This window comes from Apostichopus japonicus, chromosome 7 (assembly GCF_037975245.1).
Source record: "Apostichopus japonicus isolate 1M-3 chromosome 7, ASM3797524v1, whole genome shotgun sequence".
Classification (NCBI taxonomy): Eukaryota; Metazoa; Echinodermata; class Holothuroidea; order Aspidochirotida; family Stichopodidae; genus Apostichopus; species Apostichopus japonicus.
The window spans coordinates 6,809,176-6,828,640 of NC_092567.1; the positions used below are offsets into that span (position 1 = coordinate 6,809,176).

The 19,465-nt window shown below is 36.2% G+C and overlaps 2 protein-coding genes across 19 annotated transcripts in view; one reads left to right on the top strand and one right to left on the bottom strand.

The window, feature by feature from the left end:
• The window catches only part of LOC139970082 (uncharacterized), an 892,672-nt gene that overhangs the window by 505,213 nt on the left and 367,994 nt on the right, over window positions 1-19,465 (bottom strand). The window lies entirely within an intron of this gene.
• Window positions 2,309-19,465, top strand: part of LOC139970035 (NLR family CARD domain-containing protein 4-like) — a 545,770-nt gene continuing 528,613 nt past the window's right edge. For 3 of the 4 annotated variants that reach the window (XR_011793895.1, XR_011793894.1, XM_071975611.1), the window contains exon 1: window positions 2,309-2,460. The gene's annotated coding sequence lies outside the window, so the exon portion shown is untranslated. The remainder of the gene's footprint in view (window positions 2,461-19,465) is intronic. The other variant, XM_071975612.1, reaches the window with a different exon arrangement.

The following is a 19,465-nucleotide window of genomic DNA, read 5'->3' on the forward strand; positions in this document are numbered from 1 at the left end:
CGATCTTTTTAACAGTGTTTCCACTTTACACTGGCTCACCTGAAATACTGGTTATAAGTTCCGTTCTGCGACTGCACACTTGACTAAATTTTGTTTTTACAATTATTTTACTAGTAATGTGGGATATTTTCGAAATTCCTGAACATTTTGACGAATCGGGGACATTTTCGGGGACACTTGTTCATCGGGGACAACACACTGTTATCGGGGACTGTCCCCGAAAATCGGGGATGTCTGGTCACCTCGGGCCTATGAGCCCACTACGGAAACACACACGTATATAGACTACTAGGCTGTTATGTGTTGAATGTACCTAACCCAAGAAACACATCGCGATTGGTCGCGTAGGCGTAACAAAACATGTTGTAAGTTTCAGTCAAAATGCAAATTGTTTCTAAATACTGTGATATTCATTCTACCATACACGTCACTCACGTGTGAATCATTTCGGAACACACTCCAGGGATCAGGGATAACCATGTGAACATAAACTTAACGTTGCCTCCGCTTGTGAGTGCCGCGGAGACCGTTTTTTTGGCCACCCAATTTCGCAAATAGAGAATTAGGTAAAAGGTAAAGAATAAAAATTGCATAAAAACCATGGTAATATGCACATAGGCCCAGCAACATATTTAGTGTACATCCGAGAATGGTAATACTGCTATGATTCACACGGCTTATTATATACGCAGAAAATAACGTAATATTTAGTCGATGCAAAATAAAAGTGAATTGGTTGGATTCAAGCGCACAATCTGAATATGACTACGAATGTAACCTTTATATCGATTGACCTTAAATTTCCGCCTTTGCTTTGAAATCGCGTTCAGACAGCACTTACGTAGCTAAATGACTTCCTTCTCGAGAGTACCTAAACAATATGTGATAAGGCAAGAAGGGAAGCGTTCAGATTGACCTCAAAATGAAAGTAACTATTAAATACAGTTCCATTACGTTTTTCAAATAACATCACGGGTTACACAATGAAATGCTTACTGGCGTTATAATAGCGACAAGATGTTACTTTCAGATTTTGCATTTGGATAACTTACCTTAAAATTATGTTTGCTTAATCTGTTAAATTGTTGTCTGTTTAACTAATATGATTTTTATATTTAATTTGATATCAAGAGATCTAGATATTTTTGTTATAGAAAATGATCGTCTGCGTTGAAATATAAACCCATCGACGTCCTTAGTTGCGGGCAAACATGAATCCTGAACCGTTGAAAAAATGTATATCACACTGTGAGTATTAGTCGTAAAGGCAAAGCAAACTTTCAGTACGTTTGGAAACTTCGACAGCACGTAATTGCAAGACTGGGTTTAAGCGCCCACCTTTAAATGATATATTTAAATGATATTTATCCCCTTAAAATGTTTGCACAAATCGTAAATGGTACCAAAATTTGAAAATTTTTAAAGCAACGAACCCACAAAATCAACACATTTGCTACAATTGTTGCTAGATCCAGGGATTCTACGACTGTACCAATGAGCTCAACTTATTAATAGATGTACGTTTACTAAGTTTTTTGGTGCTATATTACTTTTATTGTGTTAAAATTCGACTTTTAAGTTACCACCACAGCTATTCCTATAACGTGAATTTTAGTAAGACTAGAGGTCAGTAATAACAGCAGACTCCAGGCTACATAATTGTAAATCTATTTAGTCGCTTTACTGATGTACACTTGCAACAAAATATACTTGATCATCATAAAGAGGGACCTAACACAACATGTTACGAATTCAGTTCGTAGAAAGGCATTACATTGTTTATTCAGCCTTGTGTAATGTAACTACGAATACAGAGATTTTGGGAGGGATATATATTTACTGGTCGACTTAAAATCCTTCCCAAAGAAAATATTCAGATTAAGACGCTGGCAGTATAGAACTTTCCAGTCATTAACAAAGGCTGCAACTATCGCAAATGTTATTCTCGTTAAGTCTAGCCTTCCATATCATACCATACCTAGGAATATCATACTACATACACTATTTTCTAAATTCTTATCACTACTGCTTGTTCAAGTCCACGTCTTTGATTGTCTATTTTACAGGTCATATATATATATATATATATATATATATATATATATATATATATATATATATATAAATATATATATATATATATATATATATATATATATATATATATATATATATATATATATATATATATATATATATATATATATATATATATTTACTTATTTATAAATGGAAGCTTCTCAAAACAGGAAACTATCTGTTCAGGGGTCGTAATACTTTGATTCAACAGGAAGTAATGAAGACATGTTTTTTCATTCCATACTGTGTGTGTATGTGAGTTACATTGTACCACATCGTAACAGGGATAAGCATGATGAACCGTTCCGCCATTTTATAATGTCAACTATTAGAGTCTGGAAAGTGAACGAAATAGTTCCAGGAGAGAAAATCAGAGTAGAGGTAAGATTAAATTGACCATCAAGGAGAGCCAATTCCATTTCTAGTCAGTTTCTATAAAAATAAAAATAAATCACAGTATTAGACTTGAACGTTAGTGCAGTCGGTTACGTGTTTAGACACACGTTTAGTGTAACTCGTATAGTGTTATAGGGGATAATTTTCATCCGATAACCAAACATGTCTGTAGTATCAGACTCATTATGTACCTGACTTTTTTACTGTCCGTCCTGTATTTGCTATTGTCCCACATCTGCTGAAGACACTCGTCTTGTTCCTATACCAACATATGCTGGACAGGTAAATTTGTATAAAGGTACATACATTTAGAGGCAGGGGCACTTCTCCGTACAAAATTAGAATCACCCACCCCCCCCCCGAGTCCCACCATTAAAGCATTAAAACACTATGCACCTTCTATATTGGTGACTAAATGTGCTGCCCTTCTCTAGAAGACATTGGTGCCCCAGCAGTGCCCCTTAAAAAAAAACTCCTGGTGACATCACTGTTTATGACTCATAGGAACTATGAACTCTCCATTAAATAGTGCAGATTCCGGAAATTTCACAAACAAGTTTCGGCTTTGTTATTATACTAGAATCGTTCACATTCATATTTCGTAACCAATCAATGGTCAGGTTTAATCTAGCAAGTCCCAAACAGACATGGTAAATGAATATATTCAACTAGTTCACGACCTTGGTTTTTCCATAAACTAAACGCTTTTAATTCCAATTTCCTCGTTTATTTGGCAAATTTTAATAAGGTTATTAAGCTTCTTTTTATTGTACGTTATTACCAGTTAGTGTTAATTAAGCAGGTTTTCAACACAAACTGCATGTTTTAAGTATATATATATATATATATATATATATATATATAAACCTAATTGCGGAATAAGGAGAAATATGTGGCCAAAAAATGTACGGTAGGGAGAAAGTGCCGTTAAGGGGAAAAAAACATTTCCCCCTAACGTTTTGAACGTCAGTTTTACCAATATAACGTGATCTGACACTCAAAAAAAGTATCAGGTTGTGAAGAGGAGTCGATGAACTGCATATTCATGAAATTTGAAAGATTTTCAAAGTCCCTAACAGGTACTTTTTTGCTTTGTTATAAAACAAGAAAAATATCAGCTATGAACAAAAATGAACGGTAGGGGGAAACGCGGTTTTTTGGTGATATTTCTTGATTTTTATATATATATTTTCATTATCTCTTGACATGCAGTACATAATAACATGCTAAACATCTCCAATAGTCGGATCGATTGATTTTACCTGCCCTGAAACAGAAAACCCCCATATACCATTTTCGGCTGACCTATTTTCAACAGTCAAAACATGTATCTTGTGCACATGCGCAGTATGCACTTGAATCTTTGTGCACATGCGCAATATGCACTTTTACTTTTCGTGTACAGGATTGGAGGAAAGGTACCGTACATCATACATTATTTATATCATACAGCTGTATACAACAACTCTGGTCTTAGTGTTGTAGCGACGACGAAATGTTCGTTGTTGATGGATCGCTGGTAATTGAATTTGGCGATAGTGACAATGGGCCCGTAAGTTTAAATTTAAACGATTACTCGAAGATTATTTACTAAAACAAACTAAAAATCAAAACCACAGATGTTACGTTTGATTTCTTTAATCGCTCTGTGACACAATCGCCGATGTTCTCAGTTCTTACTGGATATTGGTCAGACAAACCATGTGGACTTAATGTGACTTCTGTAATGCATTTGTCGATCGAATTATTTTCCCCTGAACTCAGGACAAAGTTTTCATATGCCATCGGTCTTTGGAAATAAAAATGTCAGACATCAGTGTGACCGTGGGGTGAGCCATTTTAACAGGAATGAGTCAATGTACGTGTGGGTCATGTTTATATTATGTTGCACGCGCAAAAAATAATGACAAAAAGGATGTTGTATCATATTAGCAACAATAGTCTCTTAGTGCATATTTTTTTCGCAGAACCAGCTGGGTCTAACGTTATCTAATAGGTATAGGCCCAGTGTGTTGTGATCGCCCATTTCTTGAGCATAGGGTTAGGGATAGGATTACGTTCGAAGGATATGGTTTCTCTTTTGATCTGTTGTGTGACAACAAGGGCGTAGGAACCGGGGGGGCGCCAGCCCCCCCAGTGAAAAATGTGGAGGGGCGGAAGTATCATTCCGCCCCCCCGGTTCGCAAGTCAGAAAACCCCTTTTTCATTTCCAAATGAGAAAAAAATCTCATTTGGAGCACCAAATTGCATCTTAGGCCAGGTGAAAATACAAAATTAAGTTTACAAAATGAAGTGGGTGTTGAAGTGTGCTATATTGCACCAAATTGCATCTGAGGCCACCTGGAAATGCAAAAATTCCAAAGGGGAGGGGGACACCCCCTCCCCTTAGACCCCTCCCCCAGGCCGGCCATCAGTCTTCAGCCCCCCTACTCAAAAGTACCTTCCTACGCCACTGTGTGACAATGTAGCGTGCTGGTTCCGTGGGTCAATCACCTAATTAGAATCATTTTCAGTGAAAAGTGCGGGATAAATCAAGAAAGGTTGACCTTGCTGAATATTCATCAAACTTTTGCAAATCCGAATTCTGCCAAAAAAGTGTGAAATAGGCCAGCATTAATGGAACTGTATAACCATATATGACAAACACATTGCAATGAACAGATGTGTTGATTCAATCACATACCTTTACTTGAATAGCATGGTACAGTGCAATAATTGCATAATTGAAAGGGTAATGTTTTCTTTGGTTGTCTTCATCAAATAACGAATTACTTCCATGTTTTGATGCATCTTTACATTTCTTGAGGGATGCAAAATTAGATATATGAAGGGATTTTGAAAAGATATATATTTGTCTACGTTCGAACCATTTGTCTCCTATGTGCTCTACTATCATTTTGTACGCGCTAATTTACTCAAGGTACTGATAAACTCAAATTTTCCCATACTATGCCAAGAATTCTGAATTGATTTAGTGACTATGTAAGGCTTATTGTAGGTAGTTCGGGAACGGAAAGCCGGGCCTTAGCTTTCACTGATAACATCTAATTTACTCAAAGTACTGATCAACTCAAAATGTACAGAACATACACTTCTAATAGCGAGTGATTTTAATCCCGCCGCACCACAGCGCAATCCAACAATGCGCGAGCCATGGGTGATATCATAATAACAATAACAAACTAGAATATGCTTCACAGCTATATAAGCAGAACAAACAATTAATTACAGACGGGTGTACGTTTCATTTGCCTGTAGGCCCAAGTTATGCACCTATCAATGGAATGATTGTACCCTAAACATGGAGAGTTAAATGTGGATCATTTGAATCCCATATGCCTCACTTTACCCATGGAGCTTTATAGCTCCATGCTTTACCTAAGATGTCAGTTATCAGCGTGACTGTGTTGTGAATCCCTGGATCAGGGGTGAGTCAGAGGGTCATGATTATATCAGTGTTGCATTTATAAGCAAGACTGATGGCAGTAGGAAGTGTAGTGTATTTGTGTTGAACTTTAGACCCCCATATATATGCAAATTAGAACTGATGTCACATCAAGCTTCCACTTTCAATTGTTGTCATCTAACTGACATGCACCCAGTAGCATATATGCTCAACGAGGTAAATGAATCTGGAGGATTCATGTCAATTGGGTGCGCGCGTACCATGTATGGAGGGTCATGTGACGTGTTCCAGGGTGGTACTATACTGATATTTCTCTGTAGCAGTTCGAGAACAGTGTTAGTGACTTCGTGAAAGATTGGTCGGTTCGGACATGGGAAATAACGGCATAAGAAGGTACTGGTACTTCAGGCCTACGAAATAGTGCTAATATGCTAACGTTCAACCTTATTCTCTTGAATGAAGGCAGGCTTTCTACATAATCTTACTTATTAATACAGCTCTAGGGCAAGCTTTGTCTCATATGGCCTAACGTTATTAATACACGCTATAAGTTAATGTAGAAATGGGAAATGTTTAGTTCAGTGCAACCACGGAATTCTCCATGGAACAGAGCCTAATGCTGCTCGACGGGAATATAGCTATCACGTTAGGCTACGGGCACGGTTATTGCTAGGTAACGGGTGTCGTCTGCTGCTCTAAGCACGCAAACACATTTACGTACTAGTTGGGTGAAATAATCATGCGTAATAAGGAGAGTAGTATATTAGTACCACCCTGGAACACATCACATGACCCTCCATACATGGTACGCGCGTACGCCCGTATTTACTGTGTGATAGTTTCTCCAGATTCATTTACCTCGTTGTATATGCTTGTTGGAGGCAGCTCAGTTCCACTACTTCAAGCAGCAGGAACAGCCGTTTAATATCTAACCATCCTGGACTTTGCCGTGCATCAAGTTATTTGTTAATTCCTATGTAACTTTACCTGGTGTAGTTTGAAGATATGGTACAGTATCCAACACAAATACCACCAAATTACCAGCAGTTTTAAAACATTGCCATAATCGCGGAATGCACTTACTCCGACATCCCGCAATAGGGGTTGTTGTCATACCGTAGAACCTGTGTACACAGTCTCATAGGCAATGGCTACACTTGTGTCAACGTTCGCCACAGCCATAAAGCAGGAGGTATTATACTGCAGTACGTACAGGGCTTAGCCATCGTTTAATTGAGGGTAGTGCAAGGCCCGATGAGGAGTACAGTCGAGAAATGAAGAATTATGAAAGGTGAGTTTGTATTAATTCAATATCCCTTCATATAAATGGCAAAATTTATGTGTGATTTGGAAAATAACTAATGGGAATGGGTTCATGGGTTCGCATCATTAAAGATGCCAAAACAGCATGAATTGTAAAATTGATTTCGTTTTGCGCCACATTTTCCATAGTTATGTAACAGTCAGCCATGTTTATTGGTAGTGAGTAGTCTGTATTTTAAGCAAATTGTTAAAAGGATAGATTAAAGTAGCCCTGGGATAATCTGCAGTTAGTAAATTTATGTTTGATGTGTGTGTACATGTGTAGTGCAGTGCAGTGATTATTCTTGTTTTTTTACAGTTAATTGGGAGACTGAATCGTGTTGCACAGGTATTACATGTAAGACTGTGAGTACATTGTAGTTTGTTCACAATTACAGTAATGTTAATTTAATTTGGAAGTTTAGTCATATCACTTGTATTATTTAATAGTTGTAACTAAATTGTTTTGAAGTTAGTTTTCAAAGATATATCATGTTTGATGGTCTCTTTTATTTTACATCAAGGTCAAAGTTAAATTGGGTCAACTTAGGTCAAAGTCTGTAAACATGACATTCCATGAGTGAAAAGTTAGCTTCAAACTGTTTGGTAGCAATTAGTAAGAAGATAATCGCAGTCGTGTTTAATGCTAGTAATGATGTCAGTTTAGGTCAACAGATCATGGTTGGAAAACCTCTATAGTACAATATCTGAAGGTATGAATGTAACTTAGGGGAATCTATAGTATGCTGAATAGATGATCCCATTGTTTTCCATAGAGTCAAGGGTCACTTGAAGTCAATTAGAGGTTAGTTATAGGTGAGAACCTTTATAAGTCTCACTCTCATCACTGAAGAAGTGGGAATTTGTTTGAACTCCAGCTTTCTTTGTATTTGAATGTACATCAATCATTGCTGCAAGCCCATTTTACTAAATTACACATTCTGATCAGCAATACTAAATGTAGATGAATATAGTATCCACAGTTGCTTATCATATTGGCAAGAAATCACCAAATCAATTGACTTTCTGGCTTTGCAAATCTTTTTTTAATAGCATGGATGCAACTGAATAGTCAAGTGGTGGGCCATCTTTGGAACTGTTGGTGAACCATGGAAGTGGAAAATGCCAAAATTGTCAAAAGACCAAGATGAAAGTTATCATAGCAAAGGAGAAGCAAAGCTATGTAGACCTGTTTGCATTGATAATCAATTGGAAGAAAGGAGGAGCCCTGTATGACTATGTGATCAAGCAATTACAATGGACTCTACCAAACCAAGTAAGTACTGTAAAAAGCCCATCCCATCCACTAATCTATCAGATTTTATTAAAATATTAGAAACTAGGTCAAAGTCATCCAAGGTCATCAGAGCCGCAATGAAGGTATGTTTCCTGGAAGTGTTGAAACCTGGAGTTCTAGCTGTAAAAGTTGAGTGCAAGCTTAGTATCCCAAGAGAGGATGAGATAAATCCATATGGTCCAGAATGAGAGAAATGTAATAACCAGCGAATATGGGCAATTTTAGCTGGCAATTACACTAAAGGATGGTAACATTAGGAGAAGATAAAGCATAAGTACTAAAAATCAAACAATAGAATATGTTTGATCTCAAAAGTAAACCAGCAAAACAAGTTGACCTATAGCAGATTACAAATGAACAAGAGAACCAATACTCCTGAATGTAACTGAGCTATTAAAATGTGTGTGTGAAAAAAAGGTACGTTGTATGAAGTTTTAATTGCATACTTCCACTATGGCAATAACTTGCTCAGAGAGATGACTGTGTACAAGGGGTGATCTTCATTTAAGCCAATGAAGTTTGAGTTGGAGACACAGTATTAAACACTTAGTAAAATTCAGCCTGAACAGCTGGTGAATCCTTATCACAATTTATACACCTTTTTAAACATTTCAAGAAGTATATTCGCACAGCTGCCACCCTAACACACAACACAGTAAGTCAAAATACTAATAACTTGAAAAAGTAGTGGGTAGAGAGTACATTTCTCCTTCATTTTTCTAAACTAGGTCAAATCTCCTTCAATCGTCCTGATTTTCATATCATCTGTACTTTAACTTGTAAGTACTCATAAACATCCTAACTTACAAAATCGAAAATGATAGCTGGAAATTAGCCAAAAACAACAAGTTCGGTGGCTCATTTTAGGCATTTTTTTGGCGGATGTACATTACCTAATTGTAGTATGCTACCTTAAGCCTCGTGAAATTTTTCTTCTTCTCCTGAGGTAAACTAAACTACAAAGCATTAAAATATCTGTAATTATTTTTCTGTTTGATCCCCAATATCAACTTTTTAAGAGCTCAGTTGGGTCAAATTTGAGCTTGAAATGGATTTCTTCTCTAGCCTCGTTGCTGTGCTTTCAATCCATCTGTTTCTTACATTCTCTGGAAAAATTCCTTCTGTTGATTATTTTGTACTTCAAAAGTCCTTTATTATGCACAAACCTGTCTCCAGGTTTTGCGAGTCCTTTCTAAGGAGATGATAATCGGGCTGGGAGAGGGGGGTCCCAGACCTGGCATAGAGCAAAAGAAACACTAAATATAAATTTGATCTTATTTGGGATTTAAAGAGTATAAATTCTTCAAGGAGATAACTGAACTGCAGGATAAAAGTTTACAACTGGCAGAAAGCAATTGAGATTGTAAAGTAGGTGTTTTTAGGTGTTTATTGATTGAGATTTCATTATAGAGGGCGCCCTCTAAACACTGCCTTGTGTTAAATAAGGTTAAAACTAGCCTCACAATTGACTAGTCAAGGACTGCTATACCACATTTTCCTGTTACATTTACATTTAATGCATATTTGTTCAATTCTACACCTTTCCCATGGTCTGCAAATAAGTAAAAGGGGGTTGGTGTTTACCGAGAAGAAGCAAAGTACATCACCAACTAACACTAACAGCTGGATTAAGCCAGGCCATGCCCATGTCAGGGCACATTTTGGGAGAAGCCAGTATATATTTATGCATCTGAACCATGCAAATTGAGGTAGTTGTACTGTACCTTGCAGATTTTGTATATACTTGTGTCTCAATTAAGGACTCACAAGTCAGAATTTGTTCTATGAATACTGTAAACCAGCCAATTATATAGACCTACTGTATATTGATGATTCTGCCATACATTTTTGACAACTACTGTAAGTTACACATAAGTATAGCCCAACACAATGTATTTTAATACAGAGAAGTCAAAATGATACCCAGACTGACAATGACACATGGTAGGAGCACTATGCTGGCTATACCTGGGACTATAGCATCCCAATTGCTAGTAAACAGCAGAGATCTGTGTTATCCCGGGCTTACTTTCGTTCTAGTTCATTGTTATAACATTACTTACCTTCAGGTGTAAATTATGGCAGAAATCATGCTCTTCAACAACAACACTGACACGGCAGGGCTGAATCTGAACTGTATCAACTCTGGAACAATGAAATTCCAAGTATAATTTGCTAATTTGTACTGCCCAAACATCATCTATAGTTGTTCAACTGTGTTACTTTTGAATTACCATTGGTAAGTAAATTTCATGAAACTTCCTTTCCATAGTCCTTCAACTATGGTAATGCAATCTTGAATTTAAGCCTACTGAAATATGTTGGAGACTTGGAGTAGCATCATCTTCACCATTCTTTAAAATAATGTCAAACATTACAAAATGCAAGTTGCTATGTGAGACAAAAGCTCAGCCAAAAGTGAGTTATATATATGATCTCAACCCTGAAAATCCATTTTTTTAGCTAAATAAGAATTTCCCCCCTCAAAATCACTCAAGCATGAAATCATGAAACATTTCACCTGAAATATCAACGGCTACAGTAGCCTGACCATGTTAGCCTATAATTTGCTTTTTTGGGGCTAAACTGAGAGAAATCACATTTCTTATAAGCGTACCACAAAATTTTATTCTTCTCCATTGACTAACACACTAAACTTGTCTTCCTTAGAGGGCCCCTAGAGCATAGAAGATATGCCCTTTATGGCATTCCTACCCATTTCCTCATAGCTGATGACTTGGCCTATCATGGCACTTGTTAATCCCATACCTTTAATGTCAAGATTTTGAGCTGCAAGGGGTGAAAGTTTAGAGCAGTGGTCCCGCTCCTTTGAAATGGCTATCCGGGCAAAATCTCACCATTTCTACTTCATTTTTCTAAGATAGGTCAAATCTCCTTCAATCGTCCTGATTTTCATATCATCTGTACTTTAACTTATATTCTTAAAACTGTCCTAGTAATAAAATCAGTGATGATACCTGGAAATAAGCCCAAAAATAATTTTCCTGAGGGTGGCCGATATACATTGCCTTATTGTGGTCTAAGTGGTCAGTCTGATCATTTCATGCAATGTCTTTATTGAACAACTTTGCAACTGAACACAAATAAGTTCCAGACCTATAGTTGAAGTGAATATACTGCGCTTATAATATATCTTGGCGCTTTATACCCAATTAGGCAGTAACTTTGCTGATGTTCCAGTTATAATATACAGCACCTATACTGTACCTGAGAGTGACAGAGTGACAATGGTTTATTCCCATCGTCCCTCATCCCCATTTTACACTGCACATAACCAGTAAACAGTTTCCTACAGGAAATTTTACCACACTGTATTTCTCCTCAAGGGGTATTTGCATTTCCCCTTAAAGCAGTATTTTGCGTTGGGTCGCTTTTTTCCACCTTTTTAACATGTGCATCAATTTTTTTACATGTATCAATCATAAAACAGCAAACTAAGATACCATCCAAGTTTCACCCTGCCAAGAGCATTAATTAGCGAGTAATTAACGATTTATGGCGATAACGAGTAGAAGTGTCCTCAACAAAGTTTTCAATCTCCAAATCCACTACTTTGAATTCCACCAATCAGTAAATAGTATATTTATTCATGAGCATTTTGCGTTTGGTCGCCGTTTTCTACTCTTTTAACATGTCCATCAAGTTTTTTACATACATCAAATCACAAAACAGCAAACTAAGATATTAGCCAAGTTTTTCCCTGCCAACAACGTTAGTTGGCGAGCATTCCACATACAAAATTAATCGCATTCAGTTCCCCAAACCCACTAGTTTGAATTCAACCAATCAGAGATGCAGGTTTAGTTATGACCTGTAGCCAAATTGTTGCAAATTTTTCGACTTTTATGCCACCATTTGAAGTAAGATTTAAGTAGATAAGCTAATTATGTATGTCGTTATGGTATAGTGGAGTCAGTGAAGTTGAAAAAAATCATAGAAAAGGACGCAAAATGCTGCTTTAAAGTCATATGTCGTAGCGTCTACCTACTGCCAAGTAATGTACTTTAAAATCCTAGGCTGCCTCTAGAGGTAATCTTTTCTCATGAGCTTTCCTATTTATTCAATACTGCTGTGTACTGTAGAAAGTAAAATGCAAAGTAACAAAGTACAGTTTACTGTATAGAGTAAATGTAAGTTTATCACGTAGAGGAAGCTGGAAAAACTCTGTTGCGATGCATGGTCAGAAAGTTCCTGTTCGAGCTGGCTCTTGCAAGTTAATTAGAAATTTTTGGTATAACAGACAATAGCAGTTTGGTGTGAAGAGGAAGCGTCTTCGATATTTCTCCAAAGATGGGCGTGAACTTATGCAAACCTCAAATATAACATTTTACCAATATTTTGGGTATTTCAAGGTCAAATTCGGTCACAATTAAAAGGTTTATTTTTGGTTTTTAATATAAAACTAGTAAGATATGTATAGTTATGATGCAAAGAATGGGCTAAAACATCTTTTATAACTTTATTAATGCTCTGATGAGCAGCTTAAAGTGGCATATATGAGAGTAACATCAGCCCTACAGAAACATGCATACAAGGGGAGATAGCACTAGTAACATTGTATCTTCATTCAAGGAGACCATGTTAAACATCATTAGAATCTATTGAAATGTATTTATTAAAAGTGTTCTGTCTTTGACTCCCTCCCCCCAACACCCCCCTCCCCAAACACCCTCCCCTAGTGCATTATGCAGATTTGTATACAGTATATTACTGACTTTTACTGCAAAGAGACTGCATAGCACATGCATTCAAGGTATACTGAATTATTTGGTATGGTAATCTTCTGCTTCAAATTGTCTGTATGCATGCATAACCCATCCCCCTCCCCCCTTCCACTCACATCTTCTACCCAACCCTATATCAGAATAGAAAATGAATGTGTACCAGTGCATACATGCACAGTGTGTACTTTATATGTGTGTTCAGTACAGTGTTATTTTACACCAAGCACTAAATAAAAACACAGTCCCACTGTCCACAATCATGTGCAGTACACACTGTACATTTCATTTCATTTATTTGTTTCCACATTCAAAAGGTATTACACTATAATAGAACAAAATGTATGTGACAAGTGGAGGAGGTCTGAGAAAGCCGAGGCTCTTTAGAGGCAGACCCGCCGCCCCCCCCCCCTAACAATATAAGAAAAGAAAAATAAATGAATTGCACACACAAATAAACTATGTTACATTTAAGATAACATGATACTATTTAAAGAATTATCATATTATACTGTATATACGTAATGACAAAAAAAGACAAAAAAAAACATACATGTAATGGTGATTCAATTCAATACTGTGCATATTTCAATGTCATATTAATATATTATATACTGGCAATGTAGTGTCTGCTTTTGCTATAATTCACTAAGTTAAAAGTCTTTTATAACTTAAAATGAAGTTGAACCAGTGTACATATGTAGTACATATAGTACACACTATACATATAGTACACACTATACATGTACAGTGTGTACTATGTATACATGTTCAGTACAGTGTTATTTTACACCAAGCACAATAAATGCATAGTCCTACTGTAGTGTCTGCTTCTGCTATAATTCACTAAATTAAAAGACTTATAGTATAAACTGAATGTTTAAGCAGTTTAACCTGTTATATTTAAATGGTCAATTCCATGGTGACTCGCGTGACATTTTTACTCAAATTCCTCTCTATTTGATATCATTTAACAAATAAAGAAATTACCTGGGAGAAAAGCATTAATGTAGCAGTGAATGTACGCCTTAATGCTTACAACAGTAGAGAAAAAATATTTATACCTCAAGTATTGGGGGTGAAATTGGCGAAAAACTAAACGTGACTCGCGTGACAGTTACTATTAGCAAAAATCAGAATGCACACACAAATGTTCGATTTCTTATGTCTTATTAAAATTTTTCCAATCACTTTTTATAATCATACCGAAGTTGAAAAATACCTCTACCTCAATTGCTATGCAACTTTGAAAAAAAGTTGTAACGCATGAAAATAACGATGATGATGTATTGTGACTCGCGTGACAAGAAAACGTGACTCGCGTGACAAGTTCACTTTTCGGATAGTTCTAGACCAAATGCTGTAGTGAATTGAAGGTACAGATCTTGCATAGTGAAATATAACATTCATTGGTCTAGAAAGTGTCCAAAAGGTACTTCCCTTGGGAATGTCCAGATAATATTAATGTCCCCGAGTTACCTTCATGACTGCAGACAGTAGGTAATATACTGTACGGGTAGTACAGTTGTTCAGGCAATTTATTTTGTCAATTAATATTTATAACAATATTTAGTCTGTTGAAGTCACTCATTTGAAAGTTATAGAAGAAACAGATCTATCAAAATGTGACTCAAATTACCATTCTCATTTGTCATATTTGAATAGACCATAAGTGTAATATTTGAGAAGATACATTCGCTCATAGGATTTTGGGAATGATTGAGCAGTTAAGACCTTAAGGTTGTCAAGTCATAGCCAGATACAAATATAGATTATGTTTTAGTATAATACTAAAAAATCAATGACATGTGCAAACTTACCAAATGTGGTGATAAAATAGGCATTATATTGCGAATTATAAATATTCATGATTTTAAATTCTGATATTTCAAATGAAATTATGATGATTAGTTACATTATGTGTGCCCATATTATTCAAGTTGCCTAATTAAAGGGGAATGCATATATGATATCTTTAATCAGTGATTCATTCATCAAACTAGATAGCATCCCTGTAATTTTCACACAGTAAATAGGTAGAAACACTATCTTGATTTGACGTGACTCGCGTGACGTGACTCGCGTGACATTCGTAAAGGGTGATTTTCTGCAAAATTTGAATATCTTCTGAAAAGGAAAATTCAGTAATCCTTTTGGTATCTATGTGAAGACTTGATATTCATTATTTTGGAGTAAAACTATTGTGCAGGCAAGGAGAAAAAAAACAAAAACAGTCAATTTTGTGACTCCGTAACAGTAAATCGAGGGTGTTTACTGTTTTCTATTTACCACTGTTGTCTAATGCCTTGACATCAAAATAAAATTGAAGCTATTAAGTGAGCACTATGCTATAGCAAATATAATTATTTCAACACACAGTAAATTGGTAGAAACACTATCTTGATTTGACGTGACTCGCGTGACGTGACTCGCGTGACATTCATAAAGGGTGATTTTCCGCAAAATTTGAATATCTTCTGGAAAGGAAAATTCAGTAATCCTTTTGGTATCTATGTGAAGACTTGATATTCATTATTTGGAGTAAAACTATTGTGCAGGCAAGGAGAAAAAAAACAAAAACAGTCAATTTTGTGACTCGCGTGACAGTAAATCGAGGGTGTTTTCAAATCACCACTATTGTCTAATGCCTTAATGTCAAAAAAAAATTGAAGCTATTAAGTGAGCACTATGCTATAGCAAATATAATTGGTCCAAAAAACTGATGATATCTATGATTACTATGTACAAATCTGCACAAAATGAAATTTCACTGTATTTTTCATAATTTAGTTACAACGGGAACCATTTGTTATAACCGACCCCATAATCAAACAAATGATGTTTCCGGGGTGAAATAATTATTTTTAGTAACTACAAGTATTCTATTTATTGGAAACTGGTACAATTTTAATGTACAATGATTTTAAATTTTTTGGTATGATGTTGACCTTATCATGGAATTGACCAAATATATATATTTAAATTAGTTTAACCTGTACTTAACATGTACCTGTACACACATATAGAACACACTGTACATGTATATGCACTGGTTCACATTCATTTTCTATTCTGATATAGGGTCGGTTAGAGGATGTGGGTGGGAGGGGGGTGTATAAACTGAATGTTTAAGCAGTTTAACCTGTTATATTTTAATATATTTAAATTAGTTTAACCTGTACTAAACATGTACACACATATAGAACACACTGTACATGTATATATGCACTGGTTCACATTCATTTTCTATTCTGATATAGGGTCGGGTAGAGGATGTGGGTGGGAGGGGGGTGAGTTACATGTAAACAGACAATTTGAAGTGCAGATTACAACCATATATAATTCAATACCTTGAGTGCATGTGTTATGCAGTCTCTTTGCAGTAAAAGTCAGTCACATACTGTATGCATATAAGAAGGGTAATTCTCAGGGCTTAATGCCTGATTATTGCTTTAATTCTTTTTAAAGGCATTGATCGAGACTCGCCCCAAACTGCGTGCAGCCATCTGAGAAAGTTAACTTTCCGTTGCTTGCAAGTGACGTTTTGTTCGTGTCGCTGCAAAATGCAGACAGTACAGTACTTTCTGATACGTTATTATCTTTAGCTGGACCTGAGATGTCCATCGCTGTATTGCATGTACACTGTGCTTTGGTTATTGACCGCAGCTGTATGCACTGACTGTACACTTGTGTCTAATTACCAATGGTAGCAAGCTGTGTGTGTGTATTTTCTGTGATCGATGGTGGTGTCTAACACTTCTGTTATACCTCATTCGATACTAGGTCAGCTAACCGGCATTAGACGTTTTCTTGTGCGCGAGTCTTCACACCCTTTAAATTCCTGGCAAAAAATGCTGGCAACATATAGTAATAATGTGCTGCAGTGGTGGATCCAGGGTTTATGAAAGAGGGGGATCATTTTAGGACATCACATGAGAGCACTGACAGCTTGTCTACATTGAAGGGGGGAGGGGGATTTCTGGGGTTTATCTCACAGAAAATTGTAAAAGAGGAGACCTTCTACCCCACCCACCAAAAAAATCCAATGTACAATAATTTACAATTATGCACACACAGAATTAGGGGACTCAATCAGCCTGGTTGGGCATCCCCTGGATCTGCGCCTGGTGTGTGTACCTGTGTATGTATATGAAACATTTACCAATTTGTAATTCACTTAGAGAATCATCCTGCTCTCTTTCCATATAAATGAATCATATGTGGGCCACATGACCATTATTGGCTGCTGCCTGGATGGGCCCTGGTACAGCAAAAAATTGGTGTATTTTTAGATACCCTTTATCTAACAGGTATATACTGCAAAAAAGAGATTATCCTTGTCTTTTTTCAATTTTGGATCCCCTATTTGAAGGAACCTAGACAACATACATGCACAGAGTGTGAAAGGTAGCACACATAACCTTGAATCCTGGTCATAAACCAACATAACATGCCCATCCAACCCTTTGTCTCTTTTCACATGCATATTCAGGTACCCAGTTCAGTGGAGTATAGCATCGATGGGTCAAAGTAAACATTGTCAAAGTGCAGTGCAATACAATAAACTAGGCTCATACTGTATCACTCATACTGTATCACTGCAAGATGCCATTTATTATGATAATGTCACAAATCAATTTGTATCATATGATCACTGCTTTTTGCAAATTCTCACTTTGTAACAAGAAAATGACAAGTTAAGACCAAATTTTACAGTTGTTCCCGCATTAAGATTACTTCATTTTTCGAATTTGTGAACAGGAGAGCATAAAGGGTTATGTGTGAATTTGGGGAAGAAGATGTTATATCCATTCAAGGTTACGAAGTAGGAAGAAATTCCTTTCACACATTTTTTAGTTGCCCTATGGTTTACATTTCTTTAAATTTAATCTATTTGTATATTGATTAGTGGCAATGGAACTAAGCCCTAAAATCTCTGATACGCTTTATCTCCCATCATGCAAGGTGAAGTCATCTGCCCCAAAGCAAACAAGATTATTTCATTTATGTAGAACAAGAATCCAGAGTTGATTGTTGAGGTGTTCACCTTCACAAAAATACCATTAATATCGACACCTCTGGTTGACTGATGGTAGCCGATTTATATATTTTCCCTCATCTCACTTACTGTACATCCACATCACATCTCACATACTAAATGACTCACTTAAGCATTATTTTATACTAGTAGTTGGGAGAAAATCACCCTGGGACGTTGTCACCCATATCGAAGATAGGGAATAAAATTAAAATTTTCATAGTTGGACAGATCTCAAATATCAATTTTGATTTGAAATCTTGTAGAGCTCCTAAAATGTCATTAAATGGTGCAATTTTCCTGTTCATGAATTTGATAGTAAAAACTTCATTATTTCTTAACAGTTGCAATATTGTTTAAAATATTGTCACAAGGTGACCAGCATACCCTCTGTCCGGAAAATTATGATGTTAGTACAGTAGATGTTGACAATTTCTGTGAGAGGTTGTCTTTATTTTGTCATCCTCTGTCATGTTGCAGAGTTGTGGTTAATTAATTTTGTATCAAAGCAGGATATCTGGCAAAATGAGAACTGGTTGGCAATGTCCCACTCTTTCACACTCCAAATATGCAAAAAGTTAAAAGATTGTGGACAATACATGCTGTATACAAAATGTGAATAGTGAATATAATGTTTAATTTAATAGAAATTGGTTCAATGTGTGTGAGACCATTTTCCATTCAAATTTTCAAAAGTAAACCAATTCTAGACCCAGTTTTAAAATCACAGAGAAGAAAAGAAAAATATTCCCTGAATATTCAAGCTTTGTCTTCCAGCTACTAAGATTTACTTAGACTGGACAAGTATTATAAGGTGTACTGTACGTGTATGAGCCAAGAGGATTGTGCATCGTTAAAAGGACCTTATTCCCCAACCCCCCCCCCCCCTCCCCTTCAATCAAATCCTTTTTGTAACAACTACAAAACTTGCCAGAGGTTCTAACACTCTCAAAAGGATTTACAAAATGAAAAAAAAAGACACATCCTCCATGAAGCTCATTAAAAGAAACTTCTGTATTGGCACAAAATTATAAAATGCTGTAATTGCTAGAAGCTTCAGAAAGTACTTCCTTGAGGCCTTTTATTTCCAAATTGTTCTCATCTAAATGAACACAATGACTGAATGTCCCAGTAAATTTCCTCTAAGGTGGTTATAAAACAGTTTAAGGAATTTGGATTATAACCACTGCTTTCATGACCATATT